The sequence below is a fragment of the Podarcis filfolensis genome (genome assembly GCF_964270895.1).
Source record: "Podarcis filfolensis genome assembly, chromosome: 6".
NCBI classification, from domain to species: domain Eukaryota; kingdom Metazoa; phylum Chordata; class Lepidosauria; order Squamata; family Lacertidae; genus Podarcis; species Podarcis filfolensis.
The window spans coordinates 95565339-95583903 of NC_139609.1; the positions used below are offsets into that span (position 1 = coordinate 95565339).

An 18565-nucleotide genomic window follows, 5' to 3' on the forward strand; every position below is an offset into this window, starting at 1 on the left:
GCTCACATTCTCCTTTCCCTTCCTCCCCCACAACAAACACTCTGTGAGGTGAGTGGGGCTGAGAGACTTCAGAGAAGTGTGACTGGCCCAAGGTCACCCAGAAGCTGCATGTGGAGGAGCGGGGAAGCGAACCCAGTTCCCCAGATTACGAGACTACCGCTCTTAACCACTACACGACACTGGCTCAGGTTTCAGGTTAAGAACGAATCTCCAGAACGAATTAAGTTCTTAACCCAAGGTACCACTGTATTATATTATTATTATTATTATTATTATTATTATTATTATATTTATAGACTACAGCAACTCCCCCCTCCCTGACCCTCAAGTCTGCCCTGTTGCTGCGCCGAGTACCCAGGTGCGCACAGGTGGGTGAGACCATCTCTGCCATGCTCACCCACCCAGGCCCCAGTGAGCCAGACAAGTCTCCTCATCCACAATCAAATCATGGATGGCGAAGGTCTTCCTCTGAGCTGACCTGGTGTTCAGCAACTGCAGCCACAGACCCAAGGGCTGCCTGATAGGATAACCACAGTTCCCCAGATTGGAGGAGGGGCTGGCCTATGGCACAGTCGCCAACTGCCTGTGCCGTGTGCCCCTTACCAGGCCTCTCCTACCCCCCACAACATAACTCCCCTTACCCAGAACCACTGTGATTGGCGGAAGGGGGGGGAGCTTGCTTTTCCTCCAGCTCCTCTCTTCCCAGGCACATCTCCCCTTCAACAACAACAAATTAAATAACAGGGTTTTTATATGCTTTTTATTGAGTTTTCTGTAACATATTCAAACAAAATAAATACTCTAAAGTTCAACAGTCATATGTCTATTTATTTACTACACGTTCTATCATGCACGGACTTCCCTCCCTCCCTTATCTGGCTTTCGTATTAAATTTTCTCTTTCACAGGTTCTTATTTGCATTCTATACACATCACAAGATTTATTTTAATCCTGCTACAGTCTTTAAACTTCTACAGTTATTACCTATATATTCAACAAATTTACTCCATTCCTTTTTGAACTTTGTTTCCTCTTGGTTACAGATCCTGTGGGTCAGTTTTGCTAATTCTACATATTGGACCATTTTTGTCTGCCACTCCATTCGTGTTGGTATTTCCTGAGCTTTCCATTTTTGAGCTACTAAGATTCTGGAGGCAGTCGTAGTGTACATAAATAGTCTATGGTCTGCTTTTCTTAATTCATCACCTAACATCCCCAGCAAAAAAAAGCTTCTGGTTTCAAATTAAAAAACAGTTAAAGCAATTATAGCAATTGTCTCTGCCTTGCAGCTGGCGTTGACCTAGGAGATTTAGACTGGTTGCAGGTGCAGAGGTCATGAGACCCCCGCCGCTCTCAGCTGCTGGGGCAGGCATGCCTGATGGCGAGAGGGGTTAGAGCAGGCTTCTTCAACCTTGGCCCTCCAGATGTTTTTGGTCTACAAGTCCCATGATCCATAGCTAGGGATTGAGAGCCAGTGTGGTGTAGTGGTTAAGAGCGATAGACTCGTAATCTGGTGAACCGGGTTTGCGTCTCCGCTTCTCCACATGCAGCTGCTGGGTGACCTTGGGCCAGTCACACTTCTCTGAAGTCTCTCAGCCCCACTCACCTCACAGAGTGTTTGTTGTGGGGGAGGAAGGGAAAGAATGTTAGAGAGTCCTTAGGGTAGTGATAAAGTGGGATATCAAATACAAACTCTTCTTCTTCTTCTTCTAGCTAGCAGGACCAGTGGTCAGGGATGATGGGAACTGTAGTCCCAAAACATCTGAAGGGCTGAGGTTGAGGAAGCCTGGGTTAAAGGATCGAAGTCTCTCCCTTACCCTCTCTCCCTCCTGTTCACTGCCTTGCTAAAAACAGCAGTCCTTTGTGCCAGGTATGCTTTCTGTGCTGCTTGGCACTCTTATTCAATTCCATGGGGCCTGTGTGAGAGAAGCTCCTATCATTGTGCCCCATGCGCTGGGTATTTAACCCCACATGGAAGTGGGGCAGGATGCAGCTTTGTGGAACAGCTTCTGCCGCATCGAAAGACTCAAACCTCATGGGCTCCCTCCTGTAATTGCTGGTGCAATTAACAAACGAAGCCTGAGAACGCCAGCTCAGCTATCCCCAGATAGCTTTTTGCCTGTTTCATTACAACTTGTTCACATTGTTAACTATTTCACCCCCAGTCCAAACTTAGGAAGCTGTATAATGCAGAGCCACACCCTTGGTTCATGCGTTCTGCCTCAGCAAGGACTCTGAGACATTCTAGGGAACAGGCAAATATGTATTGAATAAGCAAAGAATAAACCACTGAACCTAGGGCTTCTCAATTGGAAGGTCGGCGGTTCGAATCCCCACAACGGGGTGAGCTCCCATTGCTCAGTCCCAGCTCCTGCCAACCTAGCAGTTTGAAAGCACATCAAAGCCAGTGTGGTGTAGTGGTTAAGAGCAGTGGACTCGTAATCTGGGAAACCGGGTTCGCTCCTCCGCTCCTCCACATGCAGCTGCTGGGTGACCTTGGGCCAGTCACACTTCTCTGAAGTCTCTCAGCCCCACTCACCTCACAGAGTGTTTGTTGTGGGGGAGGAAGGGAAAGGAGAATGTGAGCCGCTTTGAAACTCCTTCGGGTAGTGATAAAGCAGGATATCAAATCCAAACTCCTCCACCTCCTCCTCCTCCTCTTCTTCTTCTTCAAAGTGCAAGTAGATAAATAGGTACCGCTCCGGCGGAAAGGTAAACGGCGTTTCCGTGCGCTGCTCTGGTTTGCCAGAAGTGACTTAGTCATGCTGGCCACATGACCCAGAAGCTGTATGCCAGCTCCCTCAGCAAGTAAAGTGAGATGAGCACCACAACCCGAGAGTCGTAGGCAACTGGACCTAACGGTCAGGGGTCCCTTCATCTTTACCTACAGTAATTGCTGATCATGTGAACACAAGGAGGGACCTGTTTGATCAGAACATGAGCCCAAGAAACACAGCATCCTGTTTCTCACAGCGGCCAGACAGATGACCCCAAGCAGGGTTGGATTGTCTTCCATAAACACAATTTCAACAGTGAGTCTGTAAATGACTGTGGAGGCCAATTCTGGATCCACACATCCTTCCACAGTGGAGGACATTGGTTTCCAGGCGGGAGTTGATCACGGTGAGGGTTTGCCAAGCGTGCCTTCCTCTTAACACGTTTCTCCCTTGCGTCCTGAGTTCGAGTGTCTTCAAAGTTCATGACACCTTTGGTAAAGGCTGTTCTCTAACTGGAGCGCTCACAGGCAAGTGTTTCCCAGTTGTCAGTGTTTATACTACATTTTTTTAGATTTGCCTTGAGACAGTCTTTAAACCTCTTTTGTTGACCACCAGCATTACGCTTTCCCTTTTTAAGTTTGGAATAGAGTAGTTGCTTTGAAAGACGATCATCAGGCATCTACACAACATGACCAGTCCAGTGAAGTTGATGTTGAAGAATCATTGCTTCAACACTGGTGATCTTTGCTTCTTCCAGTACACTGGTGTTAGAGAAAAGTGATAATAGTTTAGTGATTCTTTTTTGTAATTGATAAGTGTAAACTGTTTAATTATTATTTGCTGATGTTCAATTTTACTGTTTACTATTATACTCTAATGGATTATTGAATATTGCTTTATTTGATGTAAATTGTTTATTTTAAAATTATTATGACTTTTGTATTGGATCAGATGGTTATGTGGTTTCTTCATCTTGTAAGCCTCCTTGTGTGTAGCAATATAGAAAGGCGGTATACAAATTAAAAGTGAAATGGGGAAAAAATGTTGCCCAAACACCTCAAAATAAAGTGAAGAGATAGGATTTGGTGTCTCAAAAAGTTTTGAAGTTTTGCATCCTGCAAAAGCCTCAGAGAGATTTGTCCCATTGCTCACACCCTCGCCTAGAAGAGAGCAATTCCCCTGCCAGCCCAAGCTGTGCCAATGAAGGCGATCCCTTGCCACTGCTAGTTCCTCCTTTCCCCAGATTCACTCATTCAGAAACATTCTGTCCTTGCTGTTCCTCGTGACAAAGCCGGAGCCTGAAAAAGCTGGAACTGTGTCACATACAAACAAATGAAAAGGCGTCGCATCGTGACTGAGGTTTCCTTGGAAACGCATCTCCAGGGCTGGCGACAGGTCACAGGAGCCTGCAGAAATGTGCAAGGCCATTTTCTCCTCGGTGCTGCGAAAATACAGTTGCAGCAGCTGCCTTGGGAAAGGGCAGGCTTAATTCTCCATCTTGTCCCAAGTTGGAGAAGGGCATTGGTTCAGTGGAGAGCAAGTTGGCAGGCCGAATGTTCCAAGTTCAATACCCAATGGCATCTCCAGATAGCACTGGGAATGCCCAGGATCTGAAACCCCGGAGAGCAGCTGCCAGTCAGTGTTGACATTACTGGGTTAGATAGACCGGTGGTTTGATTTAGTATAATCAATCAATAGCAGACTCCAATGTCCCTGCTGATTAGCAGAGCCTCTCTGGCACACCCCCTTTCTCCCCATCACCCACTATTTAACTGGAGACCCTAGATGCTATACCATGGGGACTGTATGCTGCCTTTCCAGGGGGCGACCACACTTTGATCAGTTCCAGCAAGGTCTATAGGTAGCAAGAAGGTTAGATGTGCCATTGGCCTGATCAACAGACAAGCCATTCTTAAACTACCTACAGTGGTACCTCGGGTTAAGAACTTAATTCATTCTGGAGGTCTGTTCTTAACCTGAAACTGTTCTTAACCTGAAGCACCACTTTAGCTAATGGGGCCTCCCGCTGCTGCTGCACTGCCGGAGCACGATTTCTGTTCTCATCCTGAAGCAAAGTTCTTAACCCGAGGTGCTATTTCTGGGTTAGCGGAGTCTGCAACCTGAAGTGTATGTAACCCGAGGTACCACTGTATTCTCGGCTTACGTTCTCTCGGGACACATGTGGTTTACAGGCTGCCACAGAACTGGGCATGATCCGTTTGCCCCTCGCAGCCGCCAGAGCCTTGTGTTCCCCTGGCAGAGCAGACAAAAATGCCAGTCTCTGTCTGGCTCAGCTACTCTTGATTCCACCTCCTCTGACCCAAGAAAGGAACCTTTTTTTATTTGATGACTCCCCCTCCTGTCTGTCTGTCTGTCTGTCTGTCTGTCTGTCTGTCTGTCTGTCTGTCTCTCTCTCTCTCTCTCTCTCTCTCTCTCTCTCTCTCTCTCTAACACACACACAAACACACATCCCTGGATCAGGTGGTGCTTGGCATGGCATAGAGGAGCTCCCGACCAGCCCTGATCAGAGTGTGCTGCAAAAAGATGGAATTGGGGGGGGGAGAGAAACACCCACACTCCCACCCAGGCACACATGTTCCAAGCCGAGTCACCAGTTGCTTCTGTTCTGCTGGCTGCACGGTGCCACTGCAACTGCGTAGAGGCTTGCGGGGGGGGGGGGGGGACTTCAGTTCGGCTGGAAGAGGAGGCGGCAAGCAGTGGGAGAGGGAGAGAGATTGGAGCTCCTGGCCTGTGCATTCGGAAGCCCCATGCTGCCCCCTCAGCGGGCAGAGCCTGGCGCTGCCTGAACGCCCCACGTTTCCAGCATGCAGCTGGAAGAAGAGAGAAAGCTGCGTATCGAACAGGCGCTGGCGTGGCTGAGGAGAGAACTGGTAAGGCAAAGCCCACCTCCCTTTGTGCAGGTCCTCCCCAGGCAGAGAGGGGTAAGGCTCCTTGGGTGCTCGCAAGAGCAGCCCAGCAGGCAGGAGTTCAGCAGGTGAAGCTTTTCAGAGCTGCTGGAATGCAAAAGGCTTCACTTGCAAGATTTGTGCCAGTCACCAAATGTTGAAAAGTGGGGTGAGGGAGCTGCCAGGTATCCACAGAGCAAACCTTCTATTGCAGCTCTTGAGCTTTTCCAGGTGGCACAGAAGTTTGACCCTCCTTTTCTATGCTGTTTGCAGAGCCACAGGTACCCTCCTAAGTGATTCCTTGCATTTGCCTTCCAACCTTTTCTGCGAGATGCTTTGTGCAACATAAGGATCTCATTTGATCCACACGACAGGTTAGTCCTTGAGATGGCAATTGACCCAACTGGCCTCTCAGTAAGCTGATTGGGGACTGCAGGCAAGACAAAGAAAGAGAGACTCGGACTGCTTTGGCACGGAATTTATTTTGGAACAAAAGCTTCTTGTGACATGCCGGTCACAATGGCTATGTTCTAACTCTGCTGGGAATCACAGAGTGCTCTTGCTCGAGCTTCTCTGGAAAGGGAGTTCCCAATTCTGGGAGCAGCCACGAAGAAGGCCCTGTCCTCTAGGGCAGCGGGATGAAAGCCAGCTGGCTACTCCTGAACTTTAAGTGAGCAGTGACAGCGTTCTTCACACACCAGCTTATTCATCCCAGGGAGATCTGCTGGAACTTGTTCTTTCCATTTTCCTTTCTTCCATTTTCCAAGATGAGCAGTTGGCGCTCCCTGCTCCGAAAGCCTGGCAATCTTCAAAAGGTGGGCACTTTGCTTACCACTGCGGCAACCAGCTTTCCTGCTTCCCAGAAGTGCCACACTCTCAAATGCTGCCGCTGCCGCTCTGTGGGTGGTAGGCAAACAGCACACAATTCCCTTGATTTTTAAACAAAACACCATAGTGTGCCACCAACTTGGGTAGCTTTTAAAAGAGCATTTGAAAACCCATTGAGAACCAAGTTGTGAATGGCTACTTGCCATGATGGCTAGTACCTACCCCTACTGCCAGAAGATGCCTGCCTCTAAATGCCATTTTCTGGAAACCACAGAAGGGGAGAGTGACCTTCTTTCTGTAGGCCCTTAAAGGTAAAGTGACCCCTGACCATTAGGTCCAGTTGTGGCCGACTCTGGGGTTGCAGCGCTCATCTCGTTTTATTGGCCGAGGGAGCCGGCGTACAGCTTCCGGGTCATGTGGCCAGCATGACTAAGCCGCTTCTGGCGAACCAGAGCAGCGCACGGAAATGCTGTTTACCTTCCCGCCGGAGCGGTGCCTATTGATCTACTTGCACTTGGACGTGCTTTCGAACTGCTAGGTTGGCAGGAGCAGGGACCAAGCAACGGGAGCTCACCCCGTCACGGGGATTCGAACCGCCGATCTTCTGATCGGCAAGTCCTAGGCTCTGTTGTCCCACCTGTAGCCCCTTAGACAGGTGCAATAGAATAATGGATCTTTTCAGTCGTGGCTCCCTCGCCCCAGGGAGGCATGCCTGGAGCCACCATTATTTTTAGGCAACAGATGAAGACTTTCTCTTCGCCAGGGGTTTTGGTACTTAACTTGGAAGAAAGAGGCGTGAAACAAAAATGAACGTCTTACAAATGGAAAGAGAAAGAGAGGAGGAATTGGGAAGGGGGAAGAGGAAATAGCCAGAAAAAATCACAAATTCTGGAAGCTGGCAAAAAAAATGTGATTTACACCATGAGGGCAAATGCACCCAGAGTGCTTGTTTCCCAGGCAGCAGACAGACTGAGTGTCTCTCTCTCACTCAGCCGAGATGGAAAGGGTAAAGTTTCACTCCTTCCTCCTTAGTATTCATAGCTTTGCACAACAGACCGAACACCCAGAGACTAACGCTGATCAAGGTGACTCAAAGGTCGAGACGGGATGATGAGCCGGATGGTGGGAGGAGGTGAATATCAGAGTGTTTCTGCTGTAAGCTCATAGGCACAGGGCTGATTTGTTTCTGAAACTGGAAGTGTCAGAACTTGGATATGAAGGCAGCCATGCCTCCGAGGATTTGGCCAATGCTGACATCACTCAGCAGGGAGGGAAAGTCACTTTGTGCATGCTCAATGACACTCTGCTTTAAGGTTACGTCACATTTCCAAGGCCTTGAAAGCACATTATCAATCTTAACACAGCCCTCAAATTATATCCAGTATGTGCCCCTTTAGAGAGAGCAATATTGTCCACACCTTCTTTGAATAAGGGAGGCATTTGTCATTTCATTTGCTGCCAAAATTGTCGTGGGGTTTGGGGGGAGGCAGCGTGGCAACAAAAGATGCCATTCGGAATGGAACCTTTTCTGATCTTCTCTGAAATCTTGTTCATTTCAACATATCTTTGCCTTGCTATTCTGCTCACAATGAGCATCCAAAGTTGCTTATAACAATATCAAAGTTCACAAATAATACCCAGGCAGTAGCAAACTAATCTTCCAAGAACCACCAAAACAAAACAAAACAAACTCACTGAGAAACTAGGAAGGAGGGGTGAAGCTGACCTCCCAGGGGGAGAGAGAATTCCAGAGCCCAGACACAATGGCAGACCCTCCAAATGTCCCTATTTTCCAGGGATGTCCCTGATATAGAGAAGCTGTCCCTGTTTCAGATTTGATCCCAGAATGTCCCACTTTTCCTTAGGACGTCCCTATTTTCACTGGAGAAATGTTGGACGCTATGAAGTTATACGACCCCCAAGCCGTCTGAAGGCAATCCTGTATAGGGAAGGGTTTTTTATGTTTTGTTGTGTTTTTCTATATGTTGGAAGCTACCCAGAGTGGTTGGGGCAACCCGGTAAGATGTGTGGGGTATAAATAATAAAATTAACATTATGGAATGGGACGTCCCTATTTTCATCGGAGAAACGTTGGAGGGTTTGCAATGGTGAAGAATGTCTGGCAAACGTTCAAACCTTCCTAATCTCCAAAGGAGATAAGATGCAGAGTGCAGGCAGGATCGTAAGATACTGGAAAAGATACTTAGCCCTCAAGCGCTTTCCTAACTCCAGTTTATTAGTGATTTGATTTAATTGATATTCCACCTTTCCTCTAAGGAGTCCAGGCGGCATGCAAACATGGTTCTCCTCTCCCATTTTTTATTCTCACAACCACCCTTTGAGGTAGGTTAGGCTGAGGCAATGGCTGGTCCAAGCTCACCCAGAGAACTTCCTGGCTGAGTGGCGATTTGAACCCTGGGACTCTAACTACTACACCACACTGCCTCTCCACTTTACCTTAGCACACCCCAGCAGTACTGCTCTAAGGTATATCGGAAAGGAAGTCACCTGTTCTACTGCAAATATGGCCATCAAGCCCATGCCTAAATCCTCCAGTGTCATCAGCTAGGATGCTTTAACACTGGCAAGAACTAACACATACCAAGAACTAACACATACCAAGAACTAACTTAGTTGGTCTTTAAGGTGCTACTGGAAGGGAAAAAAATTTTTTGTTTTGACTATGGCAGACCAACACGGCTACCTATCTGTAATTAACACTGGCAGGTCAAGAAACTCATTAACCAGAGAGTCAAACTCGTTCCAATGTGACGTAACAGGTATCTTTGCATTTAAGATGCAGGATTGCTATTATTTTAATGCAAATTGCCTTAGCTCTGGGTTGGGGAGCACAGATCACAGGGAATTTCCTCCCAACGCAAAATGAGCATCATAGGGAAAAGTTTCCTCAGAGCTGCAGCGGGAGGGAAGGGTTGAATCTTCCCTTCCATGCCTGCTGTGATGCAGATAAAAACTTACTTCACCCTCTGGTGCTATTTGCATTTTTGAAACCCAGGGCTGTCTTTACCCGGGGGTGCAAGAGGTGCGGGCGCCGAATTCTGGGGGGCGCCAGGCGCCCGCCGCTGAAGTCGCCTAAGCTCTTAACTATCTACCTGTTATGAAATAATAAATAATTTTGATCAAGCTAGAAAAACAAAATACATATATACCTAGGTATTACCGAAATGTATACCTACTGTTTCACTAAAGGACTTTCGACTTTGTGTGCTTATTTAGCAAAGACGTGCTGCGCCAGCGGTAGCGCTTGTCATTCACAACGGCAGCGCTTGTCATTCTCCACGGCGCTGGGGCTAAACTAAATTTGGGGGCGCTGGGCGGATCTTTGCACCCCGGCGGCGCATATGCTAAAGACTTGCCTGTTGTAACTAGTCCAGTTAAATGCAAAGATGCATTTAACATTGCGCCAAGTTTGTTCCTGAGAACCAAGAGAACATTAAGCATTCCCACATAAGGCTTCCCAGTAACTCTGTAGTGTGGACCACTCTTACGATCTTCAAATTTTAGATGGGGGACTGAGAAAATGTAGTTTCACTTTGACCATGTGTGGCCCAATCCTTTGCCTGTTTACTCAGAAGGAAACCTAGCAATGTTCCACAGGGCTTACTCCCAAGTACACGTGCAAAGAACTGCAGGTAAGATGTGACTGGGAGACCTCCCGCCAAACACTTGTCGAAGCTACCATGCTACAGAGTCACTCAAATAGTTCTCCCTTTCTCGCTTCTTTCCTCTTCTAGTTAGAAATGCAACTCCAGGACCAAGAGCTGCTGGAGAAGTTGTTGCAGCTGCACAGCACCTTACGGGAGTTGAAAGCAGAGTGTGCAGACTGGGAGAGCTCCGATCCAAACAGGGATGTGTTTGGGGCCAGAGCCCGTTCGTGTTCGGAGGACATGGGAACCCCAGTCCTGTCAAGAAGGTCCTTCAGACTCAGAGCGAACAGGAGAAACTCCCTCCCATGACAAATCGAGGGTGGATGCAAGGGCAGAGGGTCATCGGTCAGTGCAAACAGCTTCTTTGGCATTCCAGTGAAAAGTTTCCGGTCTGTGTTGGTGCATTCAGAGGTGGAGAACATTGTGTTAGTTTTCCTGATCATAATGCTAGAGCTTATGTCCTGTTTTCTGATGTTCCTGCAACACCTGGTGGCGTTATGAAACGGTGGCTTCTTGACCGATATAGGACCAGCAACTCGCACTAAATTTCATTCACACCACTGGAACAACAAGGAACATTACTGGGCAACTTTGCTACCCTCCCATTCTTTCTGTACTTGCATTCTTCTGCTCCTCTGTGAAAACAGCAGGAAAGAACTATGTGCTGGAATACTGCCCCGAATTTCATCACTTTACTCCTGAAATTTACTGGGCTAAGGATCCTGCAAATTGATTTTTTTTTCTGCACTCACATAACATGGAAATGAACACTAAGCATGCACTACATGCTGTTCGTTTTACCAGATGTGGCTTCTATGTTGTGTGACAGCTCAAATGTAATGCAGAAATTAACTGCAGTTAAGGAAACATCGGGGAAACAGAATAAACTGCAGCTTGTGTGTGCCAGCTCAACTCTCAAATATGAAAAAGGGGAAAAATCAAAATATAATTCTGTGACCGGAAAGCAGAATATATTACTATTCAAATCAAGTGTTTGCATAATTAAGATATGTGTGCTTGAATTTTGTCATGATTCTGCAGTCATGAGTTGGCTTTTCAAATGATTCATCTTTGCATTTTTTTTGCAGGGTGGCAGGAGGTAGGAGATGATGCCATTGCAGGCAGATGGAGGAAATCCTAAACAGTTTCATCAACATCCCCACCAGCAATGGCATCAACATTGATAGTTATATAGTGCCAAAAATTACTGGGTCTATACAGTTACATTTTTAAAAATATATATAATTCATTGCCTCTGTAAACCAGTATTTTTTTTCAATCTTCAAATCCAGATATTACAAGTTCATTAATAAATTACAAGTTCATTAATAAATTAATAATAAATTACAAGTTCATTAATAAATTAATAAATGTCTGTAATGGTTTTTCTCTAATTAAACACGTTAACTTTGCCACCTCAGCCAAGTCCAATAGTTTTACCAGCCATTCCTTTAGGCTGTATCTTTCCAACTTTGTGCATATAGCAATCTCACCGCTGCAATCATAAACTGGAGTAATCTCCCACCATCCTTTTCCAGTTGTGTATCCATTAACCCTGAAAGAGTTCTGGCTTCAATTGAATATGAACTTTTAAAATTTGCTGTATCAATGTATGGACGTGTATCCAATATTTTTTAGCCCTTTCACATGTCTGCCAAGCATTATAAAATATCCCTTTGCGTTCTTGGCATTTCCAGCAAACATTTGAAAGACCTTTATACATTCTGAATAGTTTCTCAGGTTGGATCTTAATGAGTGAATACTATAGCTAGCTGCAAGACAGAGAACCTGAAGTATTTTTTTTATCTTTCTTTAATCTTGTCCAGATGACAAGGCACCGCCCCCCCCCCCCCCGCTGTCGCTGATGTGGTCCAAAGGAAAGCAGAGCAATAGGTTTGGCACCAGCTTGGCTGCAGGAGTTGCTGGAAGGAGGCACACAAGGCACCCTCCAACCGCCTTAGGGACTCCATTCTGGATTTATGTAGGGTTTACTCCTTAGCCTTTTCTCCCAAAGATGTCCCGCAAGGCAGCAGAGATTTAGGATCAGAGTTTTCCTTCTCCTTGATGGGCTGCCATGCCAGGCTGATGAACCCCATCTGCCCCTTAATAGTGTATTACCGGTAGATAGATTTAGACTAGGCTATCCACAGGTGGCGCTGTGGGTTAAACCATAGAGCCTAGGACTTGCCAATCAGAAGGTCGTGATTCGAATCCCCACAACGGGGTGAGCTTCCGTTGCTCGGTCCCTGCTCCTGCCAACCTAGCAGTTCGAAAGCACGTCAAAGTGCAAGTAGATAAATAGGTTCCCTTCTGGCAGGAAGGTAAACGGCTCGCCAGAAGCAGCTTAGTCATGCTGGCCACATGACCCGGAAGCTGTATGCAGGCTCCCTCGGCCAATAAAGCGAGATGAGCACCGCAACCCCAGAGTCGGCCACGACTGGACCTAAAGGTCAGGGGTCCCTTTACCTTTACCTTATCCACAGATCTAGTGATGTATGGAAGTGAGAGCTGGACCATAAACAAGGCTGATCGCCGAATAATTGATGCTTTTGAATTATGGTGCTGGGGGAGACTCTTGAGAGTCCCATGGACTGCAAGAAGATCCAACCTCTCCATTCTGAAGGAAATCAGCCCTGAGTGCTCACTGGAAGGACAGATCCTGAAGCTGAGACTCCAATACTTTGGCCACCTCATGAGAAGAGAAGACTCCCTGGAAAAGACCCTGATGTTGGGAAAGATGGAGGGCACAGGGAGAAGGGGGCGACAGAGGATGAGATGGTTGGACAGTGTTCTCAAAGCTACCAGTATGAGTCTGACCAAACTGCGGGAGCAGTGGAAGACAGGAGTGCCTGGCGTGCTCTGGTCCAGGGGGCCACGAAGAGGCGGACACGACTAAACAACAACAAGATCCACAGATCATTCTGCTCCATTAGTTGTTCTGCTATGCATCTCCAATGTTGCTGCATTTTTGCTCTCTGGAGGGGCACCCCTGCACTACAGCACAATGAAAGCAAGACAAAAATAAATCAACCTGGAACATTTGAAGAACAGAAAGTTACAGGATTTCAGCGGGATGCTACGGGGCATGCGTCAACTGGAAACACAGCAGTTTGTCTGCGCTGAAACTTTCTGAGTCTAAACAGTGTTGAAAGCAAAGTTGTGTACAACTGCCCTGATCCCATCAGAACAAATGCACAATAAAAGGGACACCTGGAGGAACCCTATCTGTTGTGGTGGTGGTAGGGAACACACACATAAAACTGGGTATCAGACGGACGGGAAAGAATCACTCCACCCTGAAACATTTAGTTGCAGATCCCACTTTAGGCTTCTAAATCCAAAACCAAAACAGCAGAAATGTTTATAGAAGGAAACGTACTGATGTTGCTGAACCCCCAAAATCCATCAGCCACAGCAAGCACAGCCCATGACCAGGGATGATGGGAGTTGTAGTTCAGCAATATTGGGAGTGGGGGGCAAATGCCCTGCATATCTGCTGTATCCCAACAGCTTCCACACATCTCTTGGGGCTGACTGTCACAAAGGTCCACCACTACTACTGAGCATCACTCACCAGCAGGACCATAGCATGGGTTGCTGGTGCCCGGCGAAAGGCAAATGTTGCACCCCCCGGTGGACTGGGCATCTGGGGTGGGGGCTGTGCAGGGAGCCCACACAGAGGGTGAACGGAGCCTGCCTCCAATAGGCTCACCAGCTGCCTCCATTCATCTACCTGCCCAGTATACCAACCCACCGGCTGCTGCGCCTCCGCTGCCAGGGCTCTGTGCCTATCATAGGGGTGCCTGATTGTACCCCCTTTAAAATGTGTGCCGGGGGCCATGGCCCCGCTGCCACCACTATTCCTTTATCTCACCAGTAACCAAAAGAATGGTCCATATTTGTCAGTTGGAAATCCTTGTTACCAACAATATGACATGGAGAACTGTAGAAGAACTACACAACTTTTAGAAGACATCTGAAGGCACCTGGAAGTTTTTAATGTTTGGTGTTTTACTGTGTTTTATATGTGCTGTAAGCCGTCCAGAGTGGCTGGGGAAACCCAGCCAGGTGAGCAGGGTGTAAATAAAATTAAAAGTAATATCCCACACAGCTGGCTGGGCTTCCCAAGCCACCTCTTCCTCTTCTTCATCTTCATCTTTTTCTTCTTGTCTCCAGTACTCTCTTTGAACAGCAATTTTGGATCACGACTAGGACGGTCCGCAGTATCATTTTGCAAAGGTTTTTTATTATTATTATTTGCATAATACGGATATTTTGATACTATGCTATACTACACTGAAATGTTTAGATGTTTCTTTGATGGTCTTTGAATCTTCCTGCCATACTTGCCATCCTCTCTTGCCACACCAGTGTGGCGCATCACACCCTTTGAGAACCACTTCTCTAACCACAACATTACACTGCACTCTCTCTCTCCCCCCCCCCATTCTAATTTGCTGGAGAGCAGCCCAGGCAGAGGCCTGTTTCATAAAACCCTCAACAATAGTTTTATTGCTTGCTGACCGCCCTCTCTTCACAACCAGGCAGCCGCCGCCTCTAGAAGCTTTCCAATCCCTCCTCTGGGAATCTGCTCATACTGCAAGCTCTGGGAGTAAATAAACAGGCTGGTGTTATTTTGGAAACTTGCCAAGATCGGGGCGCAGGGGAGGGGGGAAAGAGAGAGAGCGCAAACTCTCCTCAGCAAAACGCATAAAGCACATGGTCCTGAGGGGTTTTACAGGCAACCAGGGTGCTGTTTTCAGCCCTCCTGAGCACACCAGGATTTCCCTTGTTGCTAGGCAGCGGTGTCTTCCAGCTGCTCTAAAACCTGAAATTACAGAGGCAGTGGCAAGTCATCATTTAGTTGGGGACTTTAAGATGCCACGTACAGTCCCTGAAGACAGGTGGCGCTTTCTGCAGTTATATTTCGCAATATGCCGTCGACACAGTAATAAGCACATTAGTGATGGATTTATGTTGATCTGTCGGCACATTATTCTGCTCTGTTGCTTGTTCTATGAGGCTTCCCCAACGTTACCACATTATTGCCATCTGGAGTAGAAACACAGAACGGAAGAAGAAGATGAAGATGATGAAGATGAAGAAGAAGAAGAAGAAGAAGAAGAAGAAGAAGAAGAAGAAGAAGAAGAGTTTGGATTTGATATCCCCCTTTATCACTACCCGAAGGAGTCTCAAAGCGGCTAACATTCTCCTTTCCCTTCCTCCCCCACAACAAACACTCTGTGAGGTGAGTGGGACTGAGAGACTTCAGAAAAGTGTGACTAGCCCAAGGTCACCCAGCAGCTGCATGTGGAGGAGCAGGGAATCGAACCCGGTTCACCAGATTATGAGTCTACTGCCCCTAACCACTACACCACACTGGCACCACACTGTAGAGCTGTTCATCTAGTCCAGGGGTAGGCAACCTAAGGCCCATGGGCCAGGTGTGGCCCAATCACTTTCTCAATCCAGCCCGCGGATGGTCCGGGAAGCAGCGTGTTTTTACATGAGTAGAATGTGTGCTTTTATTTAAAACGCATCTCTGGGTTATTTGTGGGGCATAGGAATTCATTCATTCCCCCCCCAAAAAAAATATAGTCCAACCCACCACATGGTTTGAGGGACATTGGACCGGCCCACAGCTGAAAAAGGTTTCTGACCGCTGATCTAGTCCAACCCCCTGTGATACACTCTCTCAACACTACAGCGCAACAAAAGCAAGCCAACAAACTCTGGGTTGTATTTAAAAGAGTGCTTTGGGAAAGCAGAACAACTTCGCCTTGCACAACATGAGTTTCCTCCCATCTCCAACCTCCACATGCCCTTTAAATCTGTTTGGAAGCCTCTTCTTAACTTCTTTGCTGTAACTAATTCAGAGATACAGCAGAATTAACTTCCCCCAGTAGAGACTGATTAGGACAGGCTTTCTCAACCTTGGTCCTCCAGATGTTTTGAGACTACAATTCCTGTTGAGTTGAATAGGATCCAAATTGCAGCAGTCTGATTGGTCCTAGAACAATAGGATCCAGAATGCAGCAGTCTGATTGGTCCGCAGGAGCTACCCAATCCTACTCCAGGTGGAAGTGAATCTGCAACCTGATTGGCCTACAGGAGAATCCTGGAATTAGCCAATCACCTGGGGCCCATTCTGTAAATAATGTATACAAAGCAGACATTTCGGGGGAACTTCCATTCCTCCTCACTACTATGAGCTGAATAAAGAGCATGAAATCCACACTCGACTCCGAGTATATTTCAGTTCCCATCATCCCTGACCACTGGTCCTGCTAGCTAGGGATCATGGGAGTTGTAGGCCAAAAACATCTGGAGGACGAGGGTGAGGCAGCCTGGATTAGGAGGCAAGACCTGGGTGATGAACTGTGCATCTTGTGCAGAGATGCAACGGCCACATGAGGCTCACAGGAGATTTTAATTTAAAGTCATATCTCATGGCACATTAGGATTATACTAGTGTATCCAGACACACAGTGTGGAAATTACTGAGATAATCTTCTGTTTACGTCCTGCTAATATGGTATATAGCTCTTCTATGCTACAACTTTGCTTTCCCTGAAAATACAGCACCACCTGCTGTCCAGATGTGATTAGTTCACTTTTGCAGTGTCCTGGGTAGGGGACTGATGATCAAATTTATAGAGTACAGTTCTATAAAGTCTATATGGGTGTCGCAGTTGAGCCACGTCTGGACTCATGAGTGCCAAGTCTAATTAGGCCAGCCTGCAGCTAACTCATCAGACAATGAAGAGTTAGGAAAACTGCTTAACAGTTATATGCACATGTCACAAGCTGAACAAGGTAGTTCATTTAGTAGTTCATGTAGTGCAGCAAAAAAATTTTTAAGTTACGAAAATAATGAAATATTAACACCCACCTTAAAATACACAAGGAAGCAGTCCAAATAAAACAATGCAGAATGGGCCTTTTCTGTGGTGACCCCTCGCTTGTGGAATGTTTTCCCCAGGAAAGTTTGTTTGGTGCCTGTTAGTTATCTTTAGGCACCAGGTAAAAACCATTCCTCTTCTTTCAGACCTTTGGTGAATTATTGAGAAAATTTTAATGTCTAATGTTTTACAATGTTTTATGTGCTGTAAGCCGCCCAGAGTGGAAGGGGAAACCCAGCAAGATGGGCGGGGTATAAATAATAAAATTATTATTATTATCAATCATTTAAACTTTGTGGGGGGGTACCATGGCCGTAGCCAAGAGGGGGGGCAGCTGCTCCCCAAATCCTCAAAAGGAATTGAAAGACATAAAATATACTCAACTGAGGTTCTGCCCCTCCCCCAACAAAAGCCTGCCCCCCCCGCCGTAATGTCCTCTTTGGGGGGGGGGGTTTTACCTGTGATCTCCCCCCAAAAACAGCTTTTTGGGTGCTCTATGTGGGTGCACTGCTTTTGTCATTACTATGTGATGTATTTTTGTGTTTTTATATTGTAAACCACCCTGTGATCTTCGGATGAAGGGCAGTATATTAATAATAATAATAATAATAATAATAATAATAATAATAATAATAATAAACAACCACTATTCCAAGATCCAGCCACCATAGGCCACTCCCACATGTGCTCATGTTGTTGTTCTTGTTTAGTCGTTTAGTCGTGTCCGCCTCTTCGTGACCCCCTGGACCAGAGCACGCCAGGCCCTCCTGTCTTCCACTGCCTCCCGCAATTTGGTCAAACTCATGCTGGTAGCTTTGAGAACACTGTCCAACCATCTCGTCCTCTGTCGTCCCCTTCTCCTTGTGCCCTCCATCTTTCCCAACATCAGGGTCTTTTCCAGGGAGTCTTCTCTTCTCCTGAGGTGGCCAAAGTATTGGAGCCTCAGCTTCAGGATCTGTCCTTCCAGTGAGTACTCAGGGCTGATTTCCTTCAGAATGGAGAGGTTTGATCTTCTTGCAGTCCATGGGACTCTCAAGCGTCTCCTCCAGCACCAGAATTCAAAAGCATCCATTCTTCGGCGATCAGCCTTCTTTATGGTCCAGCTCTCACTTCCATACATCACTACTGGGAAAACCATAGCTTTTACTATACGGACCTTTGTTGGCAAGGTGATGTCTCTGCTTTTTAAGATGCTGTCTAGGTTTGTCATTGCTTTTCTCCCAAGAAGCAGGCGTCTTTTAATTTTGTGGCTGATTTGCTTATTTGGAAAGGGCTGGTGCAATTCCTCTCCAGGTACCAAGGCTAAGCTCTGCAGCGCCTGGATGTCGTCTTCCTCCTCCGCCTCGACTTGAAACGTCCACCAAAGTCTCTCCATCACTCTTGCACGACCTACCAAGGACCAGCGCACCTTAAACGAGCTGCGCGTGCGCAGCTGGGCGAGGGAGGCGATAATAAAGGAGACGAGCCTATCACGACACGCATGCGCAGCCCTCTGAAGCTCCTTCCTCCCTCGGCCGGGAAAAGACCTTGAGGGGGCGGGGTCC

The 18565-nt window shown here is 47.1% G+C and overlaps 1 long non-coding RNA gene across 1 annotated transcript; it reads right to left on the minus strand.

Annotated features, from left to right (window-relative positions):
- Positions 1–11102: 11102 nt before the first annotated feature.
- On the minus strand, positions 11103–18456 carry LOC310764927. The gene is made up of 2 exons (XR_014549365.1): positions 18178–18456; positions 11103–11674 (listed from the first exon to the last, which is right to left on the minus strand). It is a non-coding gene; the product is annotated as an uncharacterized lncRNA (long non-coding RNA).
- Positions 18457–18565: the final 109 nt, after the last annotated feature.